This window comes from Sapajus apella, unplaced genomic scaffold (genome assembly GCF_009761245.1).
Source record: "Sapajus apella isolate SASKATOON/1434 unplaced genomic scaffold, GSC_monkey_1.0 scaffold30, whole genome shotgun sequence".
In the NCBI taxonomy this organism is placed as follows: Eukaryota; Metazoa; Chordata; class Mammalia; order Primates; family Cebidae; genus Sapajus; species Sapajus apella.
In genome coordinates this window covers 15,096,396-15,105,441 of record NW_022436970.1, presented here as the reverse complement: position 1 = coordinate 15,105,441, position 9,046 = coordinate 15,096,396, and the positions used below count along the sequence as shown (strand labels likewise).

At 36.8% G+C, this 9,046-nt stretch overlaps 1 protein-coding gene across 2 annotated transcripts in view; it reads right to left on the bottom strand.

The window, feature by feature from the left end:
• DOK6 (docking protein 6) overlaps positions 1 to 9,046 on the bottom strand; it is a 459,594-nt gene that overhangs the window by 158,800 nt on the left and 291,748 nt on the right. The gene's annotated exons all lie outside the window — the stretch shown is intronic.

The following is a 9,046-nucleotide window of genomic DNA, read 5'->3' as shown; positions in this document are numbered from 1 at the left end:
CTTTCTGTCTCACTGATCTGTCTAATATTGATGTTGAAGTCTCCCACTATTATTGTGTGGGAGTCCAAGTCTCTTTATAAGTCTTATATATCTGGGTATTCCTGTATTGAGTGCGTATATATTTAGGATCTTTAGCTCTTGTTGTTACATTGATCCTTTTATCATTATGTAATATCTTTCTTTGCTTCTTTTGATCTTTGTTGCTTTAAAGTCTATTTTATCAGCAAAAATTGTAACTCCTGCTTTCTATTTATTTATTTTAGCTCTCCATTTGGTTGGTAAATTTTTCTCCATCCCTTTGAGTCTTTGTGTATCCTTGTATGTGAGATGGATCTGGATGTAACATACCAATGGGTCTTGGCTCTTTTTGCCTGTCTGTGTCTTTGGATTGGGGGATTTAGTTGATTTAGATTTAGAATTAATAATAATATATGTGAGTTTGATACTACCATTTAATGTTAGCTGGCTGTTTTGCCCATTAGTTGATGCAAGTTCTTAATTACGTTGATGTTCTTTATTTTTTGGTATTTTTTAGAAAGGCTGATACTGGTTGTTCCTTTCTATTTGTAGTGGTTCTTTCAGAAGCTCTTGTAAGGCAGGCCTAGTGGTGATGAAATCTCTGAGTGCTTGCTTGTTCACAAAAGATTTTATTTTTCCTTTGCTTACGAAGCTTAGTTTGGCTGGATGTAAAATTCTGGGTTGAAAGTTCTTTTCTTTAAGGATGTTGAATATTGGCCCCCACTCTCTTCTGTCTTGTAGGGTTTCTGCTGAGAGATCTGCTGTGAGTCTGATAGGCTTCCCTTTATGGGTAACCTGATCTTTCTCTCTGGCTGCCCTCAGTATTTTCTCTTTCATTTCAACCCTGGTGAATCTGGCGATTATGTGCCTTGATGTTGGTCTTCTTGAGGAGTATCTTTGTGGTGTTCTCTGTATTACCTGGAGTTGAATATTGTCCTGCCTTGCTAGGTTGGGAAAGTTTTCCTGAATAATATCCTGAAGCGTATTTTCCAGCTTGGATTGATTCTCTTCGTCACATTCAGGTACACCTATCAAACGTAGATTAGGTCTTTTCACATAGTCCCATATTTCTTGGAGACTTTGCTCGTTCTTTTTTATCCTTTTTTCTCTACTTTTGTCTTTTTGTTTTATTTCATTAAGTTGGTCTTCGACCTCTGATGTCTTTTCTTCTGCTTGATCAATTCGGCTGTTAAAACTTGTGCATAGTTCGTGAAGTTCTCGTGTTGTGTTTTTCAGCTCCATTAATTCACTTATATTCCTCTCTAAATTGTGTGTTATTGTTAACATTTCGTCAAACCTTTTTTCAAAGTTCTTAGTTTCTTTGCATTGGGTTAGAACAAGTTCTTTTAATTCCCAGAAGTTTCTTATCATCCACTTTTTAAAGCCTGCTTCTGCTAATGGAACAGTCTTTCTCCATCAGGCCTTGTTCTGTTGCTGATGAGGAACTGTGATCCCCTGTAGAGGGAGAAGCATTCTGATTTTGGGTATTCTCAGCCTTTTTAGGCTGGTTTCTTCCCTTCGTTATAAATTTATCCATCTGTGGTCTTTATAATTACCGTCTTTATAGTTGGGTTTCTGAATGGATGTCCAACTTGTTGATTCCCAGAGCTAAAATCTGAGCAACAAACTGCGCCGGCCAAAACAGCAGCGTTAAGATTGATGGTGCTTTTCTGACTCTGCACCAAGAACCGCCGCACTGGCCTCAAGAGTCACGTTGGTGACCCGTGGGGCTCCTCCGCTGGGTATCTCCTGGTGCGTGAGCAACAAAAATTGATCTGAAAGTGTGGCGTCCTCTTGTTCTCTGCGCTTTCAGTGGGAGCTACAATCCCGAGCTGCTAGTGATCAGCCATCTTGGATCTCACCAGACTCAATTTTGAGACAAGTGAGGCTCTTTACTTTCTTATATCTCTCTGGCTTCCAATAACATTGACTGCTACTTGTCCTATGGCTTTCATTAAACCCAACAGGGAAAATCACATTCTAGTCTTCTTTTGAAGAAACCTCCAATTTATACAAGGTAATATAAGCATGTGTCACAACCCACTTGACCTCTCATGGAAAGAGGAAAGGCAAGGAAGGGATCTATTTCTTATTTTCCATAAAACTCTTCTTTCACAAGCCATTCTTTTTATCTTCTTGCACATACCTTGGAGCAGTAATTCTGAGTTCAGTATTCTCCCCCAAAAGCTTTTCCCCTTATGCAGCTATGAATGCTTTCAAAATCTGCATCTTTATTCCTACTGATGGAAGGGATGACCCCAGGGCAAAAAAGCCAGGATAGGTCCTTTGGTGCTTCAAGATATTTCTTCATGCATATATCTCCTTTATATCCGCAGAGTTAGACATAGACAAATGGATCATTTAGATTTCACATTGTCAGAAGAGAAGCACTACAAAACATCTTTTGCTTCCTGGAAGTGTTCACGGCAAAGTGTAGGGAGAAATTATACATAGCATTGAGCTTTTTCTAGGGTAGTGTGTACTGAAGACCAAGTGAAGAAAGTGGTGGTTATAATTTGTATTTTTCAAAATATATGTGGTGTCTATATAAATCAAATAATAAAAGAACAGTGGAACACAATGGTAGGCAAAATTGCTATGGTACATGCAACTTTGTATTGCATCCATTAGTGTCATCTTATTTCTTCTGGAGGGGCTGCTCCCATGATCATCGCCTTTCAGCACCATAGATAATAGTCTCTGTTGGTTATATCAACATTTGCAAATATGTGTTTCATGGAACACAAGTCCCACAGTATATGAGTGCATGTTATCTGCAGAAGGAGGCACCTATGTCAAGTGAGTTTGGGAAACGTTGGACTGTACAAAGTTAAACAGATTTATTATAGGATTTCTCAACAGCTTTACTAATGTATGTTGTGACCATCACACAAGGCTGGTATTTGTTTCTTAGGGCTACCAAAACAAAGAACCAACAGCTGGTTGGCTTAAAATAACAGAAATATATAATCTCACAGGTCTGGAGGCTAGAAGTCTGAAATCGGGGTGTTGGCAGGGCCATCCTCTCTGGCTGCTCAGTGGAAGAATCCTTTCTTGCTTTTTCCAGCTTCTGGTGTTTGTGTGCTATGCATGATGTTCCTTGGCTTGTGGACGCGTCATCACTCCAGTCACATGCCCATCTTCTTATGCATCTTCACATCATCTCACTTGTCCATATCTGTCTCTGAGTCCAAACTTCCCCTCTTCATAGTGACATATTGGATGTCGTTAGATTACGTCCCACTCTAATTCTTTGTTTTAACTTGATTGCCTTGACAAAGAAACTATTTCCAAATAAAGTCACGTTCTAAGTTATGGAGGGTTAAGACTTCAACTCATCTTTTTGGAAGGGACACAACTGCCATATAGTATTAAGTTTGCCCGATTGATTCCCTCACTTCAGAGAGCAGGTCGTCGTCATCATCATCACAGTCCTATTTCCAGGAATTCACTTTGGGCAAGGCTAGAGCATGTAAGTGGCATTTTAGAAATTCAGATATGGGTATACTTAGGTTTTTTCCCTCCCTATGCAAAAGTTGGTTTTGGTTTTGCTCAGTGTCATCCCATAGAAAAAATTATTATCCTGGAAAAACTCCTCTTTTTGGTTATAAAGAATGTATTCAAGTGAATATGGTTCATCCCAGATCATTAAGATATTGGGAGGAAATCCTCAAAATGGCAGCTGATTGTTACTTTTGCCATTGTTTGTCGTTGATTGGTTATTTTCTACATGAGTAAGGTCCTGCTAAAAATGGCCTTAATCACTGATGAACATCAAGAGTTTCAGACTTGCCTGATTGAGAAAGCTAATTTAGAGGAATAAAAAGTAATTATAAAAAGAAAAGAGCAGGCTACTTTGATTAGAATTAATCCACACCTCTACCACAGTACTTTCCTTTTGTTTTTATTTTGGCATATATTTTATTATACCTGAGACAGTAGATTGTATCATTTTTTATATCAATTTTTTACTTCCTCTCCCTATATAGAGGTCATACATTCTAACTTCTATTGTGGCCTTATACATGTGGTGTACTGTCCTTCTTGACTTTGGGCTTGGTCATAGGACTTGCTTTGGCCAATGGAACCTTAGTGGATATGAAATATGCAAAGGCTTAAATTCAGTTGCAAATCTGGGCATACTGTCATGCATTACTGTTATCTTCTGTTTTGAGAATGTGCTTTGGGAAGCTACAACTGTAAGGAGGCTGAGAGACAGATGAAATAGACACTGGCATTGTCTATTGGCAGCCTGGAGCCAATCTCAGCATGATCCAGTCTAACTCAGCCCAACTTTAGCCTTTTTACCTGTGTCTGAACAATGAAGATCTGCTTATAAATCTGTGCTACTGAGATTTTTGTTGTCTGGTAACACATTATTTTACAAAACATTAATTTTATACACTTTATGTTTGTCTCCTCTACTACTTTGTAAGCTTCTAAAAAGTAACCATATTTTGTTCAGTTTTACATTTCTTGTTTAGTTCTTACATATCATAGGTCCTCAAATTGTTTGATGGGTCAGGAATGAATGAATGACACTCAAGGATGTCTGAGTTGAATATAGGAAGCATGTTTACCATGGCAACCCAGATAATACTTCAGAAACAATACTTACTAGCATATTGCTTTGGTTCCCAGAAAAGTTATACATGTTTTTAGGCTAGAAGAAGAAATGTATGCTGATCCTAGGCCATTCATAAGCAGAGCCACTGGGTCCCGAAGAAAGGCAAAACCTTCAGTCTGACTCTGAATAAACCAAAACCAGATGACAAAGTCTGAGGTTCCATTTCTTGTTGTTGTTCTAGATGGAGATCTCTTGCATCAATAGCAAATTGGACCTATCCGTTGTGTCAACTTCCAACTGCAATTGTAGGAATTTCCTACAACTGAGTTGCTTCTTGGTCACAAGTTCACTTTTGCTATTCATGATGAATAAGCAACATTTATTTTCCACAATTGCTATTATGTGTTGTGAATCCCTTATAAATAACCATAACACCATAGTTTAATATTTTTTACAGTCCGTATAGGCTATCTTGAATATTACTGAAAGACCTGGAGATCCTGGAAATTTTAAGAATTTAAACTTTGAAATGTGTACCAAGTATGCACTTTTCTGTAGCAGTGTCATCTGATGTCAGAACACATTTTCCTGTGTGTGTGTGTGTATGTGTGTGTGTGTGTGTGTGTGTGTGTGTGTGTGTGCGCGCGCGCGCGCGCATGCGCATGTGCATGTGAACTTGGGTTCATGTAACTTTCCCCATACCATGTGGGATTCTGAGTCAATATGAAAACAGCTGACAGCCATAGATAAAGATGATTATAGCAAAAGATTTAATCAATAACCACTTTTATCTCAGCAGCACACATTATCTTTCACCTTTAACAATTATTTGCATAAATGTCTCTTCTTAGCTAGTCTCAGATTAAATAAAACTGGGCTATCCGAAGAGGCAGGGAAACGCAAGAAGAGAAGTAGCAATTTTGAATGTCACAAAAATGCTGTGGTAAAGACTAAGTGGTGTAACTTTATTTAATGATATAATACTGCAAGGTCACCACAAACCACATTAATGTAATTACATCACTTCTGCACACATATATATCTTGTCTCTTAGGAAATAAAGTTCAAACTGAATCCAAGCATATTGCTGGCAAAATAATAAAATCATGTTTCTGACGAATATGTTATATAATTTAATAATAAAATGTCTTAATAAAAGATTGAATAATCTTTTATCAAATAATTTTCATGATAGATTCAATCTGTATATATTAGTGACTTCAACCATGTATTAGGAAGTTAATGCTTTTGTTTATTTTATTTAGTTTTTTATAAACCTAATACCCCAGTACATTTATTCATGTCTCAGGTTCTTTAAAAAAAATTTCTTATATTCTGCATAGTTTTCAATGTATTTATTTTTTTTATTATACTTGAAGTTCTGGGATACACGTGCAGAACGTGCAGGTTTGTTACATACGTATACATGTGCCATGGTGGTTTGCTGCACCCATCAACCTGTCATCTACATTAGGTATTTCTCCTAATGCTATCCCTCCCTTAGGGACCCACCCACCTGACAGGCAATATGAGATATTCCCCCCCTATGTCCATATGTTCTCATTGTTCAACTCCCACTTATGAGTGAGAACATGCAGTGTTTGGTTTTCTGTTCCTGTATTAGTTTGCTGAGAATGATGGTTTCCAGATTCATCCATGTCCCTGCAAAGTACATGAGCTCATCTTTTTTTAATGGCTGCATAATATTCCATGGTGTATATGTGCCAAATTTTCTTTATCCAGTCTGTCATTGATGGGCTTTTGGGTTGGTTCCAAGTCTTTGCTATTGTGAGCAGTGCTGCAATAAACATAGGTGTGCATGTGTCTTTATAGAATGATTTATAATCCTTTGACTATATAGCCAGTAATGGGATTGCTGGGTCAAATGGTATTTCTGTTTTAGATCCTTGAGGAATCGCCATACTGTCTTCTACAATGTTTGAACTAATTTACACTCCCATTAACAGTGTAAAAGTGTTCCTATTTCTCCATATCCTCTCCAGCATCTGTTGTTTCCTGACTTTTTAATGATTGCCAGTCTAACTGGTGTGAGATGGTATCTCACTGTGGTTTTGGTTTGCATTTCTCTAAAGACCAGTGATGATGAGTCTTTTTTCATGTTTGTTGGCCACATAAATGTCTTCTTTTGAGAAGTGTCTGTTAATATCTTTTGCCCACTTTTGAATGGGATTTTTTTTTTCTTGTAAATTTGTTTAAGTTCTTCATAGATTCTTGATATTAGCCCTTTGTCAGGTGGATAGACTGCAAAAATTTCTTCCATTATATAGGTTGCCTATTCACTCTAATGATAGATTTTGTTTATATTAAAAGGTGTTATGCTTGAAGAGTCTGGAAGAGTGATTGAGAGTCAGTAAAATGACAGCTTTAAAAGTCAATGTTATTTTTAAAGACTTTAGTTATCTAAAATGCTTTCCCTACATTTTTAAGTAAAACAAGTGAGTATATTGTCTAGTAAATCGGTATTGACTCCAAGGCCTCGGGAAGAGGGTCCAAGTTGACGGATGAGATATCTTAGTTTTTACTATGAGGCTTTGTAGCCTATTGGTAATTGTTGGAGACAGCATCCTAAATTGAAATTATCGAAGTATGGGAGAAGCCTATTGATGAGAAAATGAGAGAATTGGGGGATATACCCATGAAATTGTGCAATCTGTGTATGTGTACAGTTCTCTCTGGGTATACACACTAGATTATTGAGCTAGCAAGAGTAGAGTCTGAAATCTTGATATTCCTCTCAATGTTTATTCCTTCTATTATTCTCCTAAAGTGTTAATTCCAGTGTTAAAAAGTTCTAGCCAGCTCTAAATGGACCAAAAGGAACAGAAAAAAAGCTATTATCATCAAAGTTTATGGAAGTTCTTTAAAGAGAGGGGACGCAGACTTCACGAACCCTGACCAATGGCTGTATCCATGGCCTTGGCAGCAAAATAAGGAACTTCCTCCAAGGCTAAGGAGATTCCCAGGGAATGGAAAGTCTCCCATTTTAGCATTAAAATTTTTCTTTTAATGATAAACATTGAAGAGTCTTAGTGAAAACGTGTCTGTACCCAGCATGTGTGCCAAAGTTGCCAATTTCCTTATAGGATATCATGTATCTTTGTGGGCCATTTAAATAAACCCAAAATTACCTTTCCTAGCTAAATAATTACTCGTAGATTTGTTAACTATATTTTTAAATCACATATATCCTTTTGTTTGAAGTTAGGATTATTAAACAAAATTAATCTAAGAAAAGCATTTATAGCATTGGTGATATAATTTCAGGTCTGCTGTAAAGTATATACAGGAATTATTTTTTCTCTTCTTTATTTTGATGTGTGTGTGTTTTAAAGAAACCTTCTGCTTTTTATGTAGCTTTGGCATTTTATTCTGTGTCTGTCCTATTCTTAAAAAAAAAAAAAAACTATGTTAAAAACTTCATGTTTTAGACAAATTACTTTGACATTATTATCAAAGTAGAAATAAAATTACGATAAACCAAAGAAGTACATTATACATTTGGATAGAAACCATATATAATTCCAAATCTTCAAAGTAAAAATCACACAGTCCACACTACCAGAGACACATAGTATTTCTATTCATAAGCTTAATTTATTCACTTTTTCATATTTTCTTTATGTAGCACTTGACAGATTTTTATCAGTAAGAGGTTTTTTCCTTTTCTTAAACTGTGAATGAAGAGCATACATTTTAAATAGCATGATTACCCTCTGTGCTAAGCACTGCTCTCAGAAAACAAATCAGAGATGGAAATTTGAGAGAGTGTGGGAGAGGAACTGGAATATAAACCTGAAGCTAGATAACCAGCTACAGAAAGGCTTTTGTGACTTTCTAAAAATTCATATGGAAGCAATGTTTGGTACTTATATATGCTCATGATTAATTAGCAGAAAAGTTTTTCATTTTAGCAACATATAAAAAATAGTACTACAATAGGCTATGAGCTATCAATGGCTTTGACAGTATTGTTAGTAATGATGAGATTATAATCACATGCTATCATTTGTTCTTTTACCTACACTGTCTCGTTTATGAGCCACAGACAATTCCAGAATTTCTTTCCTTTTTCTTTTTTTGAGACAGTCTCACCCTGACATTGAGGCTGGACTACAGTGGCCCAATCTTGGCTTACAGCACCCTCTGCCTCCCAGGCTCAAGTGATCCTTCCACCTAAGCTCTGGAGTAGCTAGAACTACAGACACATGTAGTTCCACTAATTTTTGTATTTTTTGTAGAGATAGGATTTCACCATGTTGCCCAAGCTGGTCTTGAATTGAGCTCAAGCAGTCTGCATGCCACTGCCTCCCAAAGTGCTGGGATTACAGGTATGAGCCACCGCGCCAGGCCCAGAATTTCTTCTTAAAAAATAGTGTCAAGTTTCCTCAACATCCTTCAGCCTTTCAAAACATTGACCATCAAAACTTAGCAACAATGAAA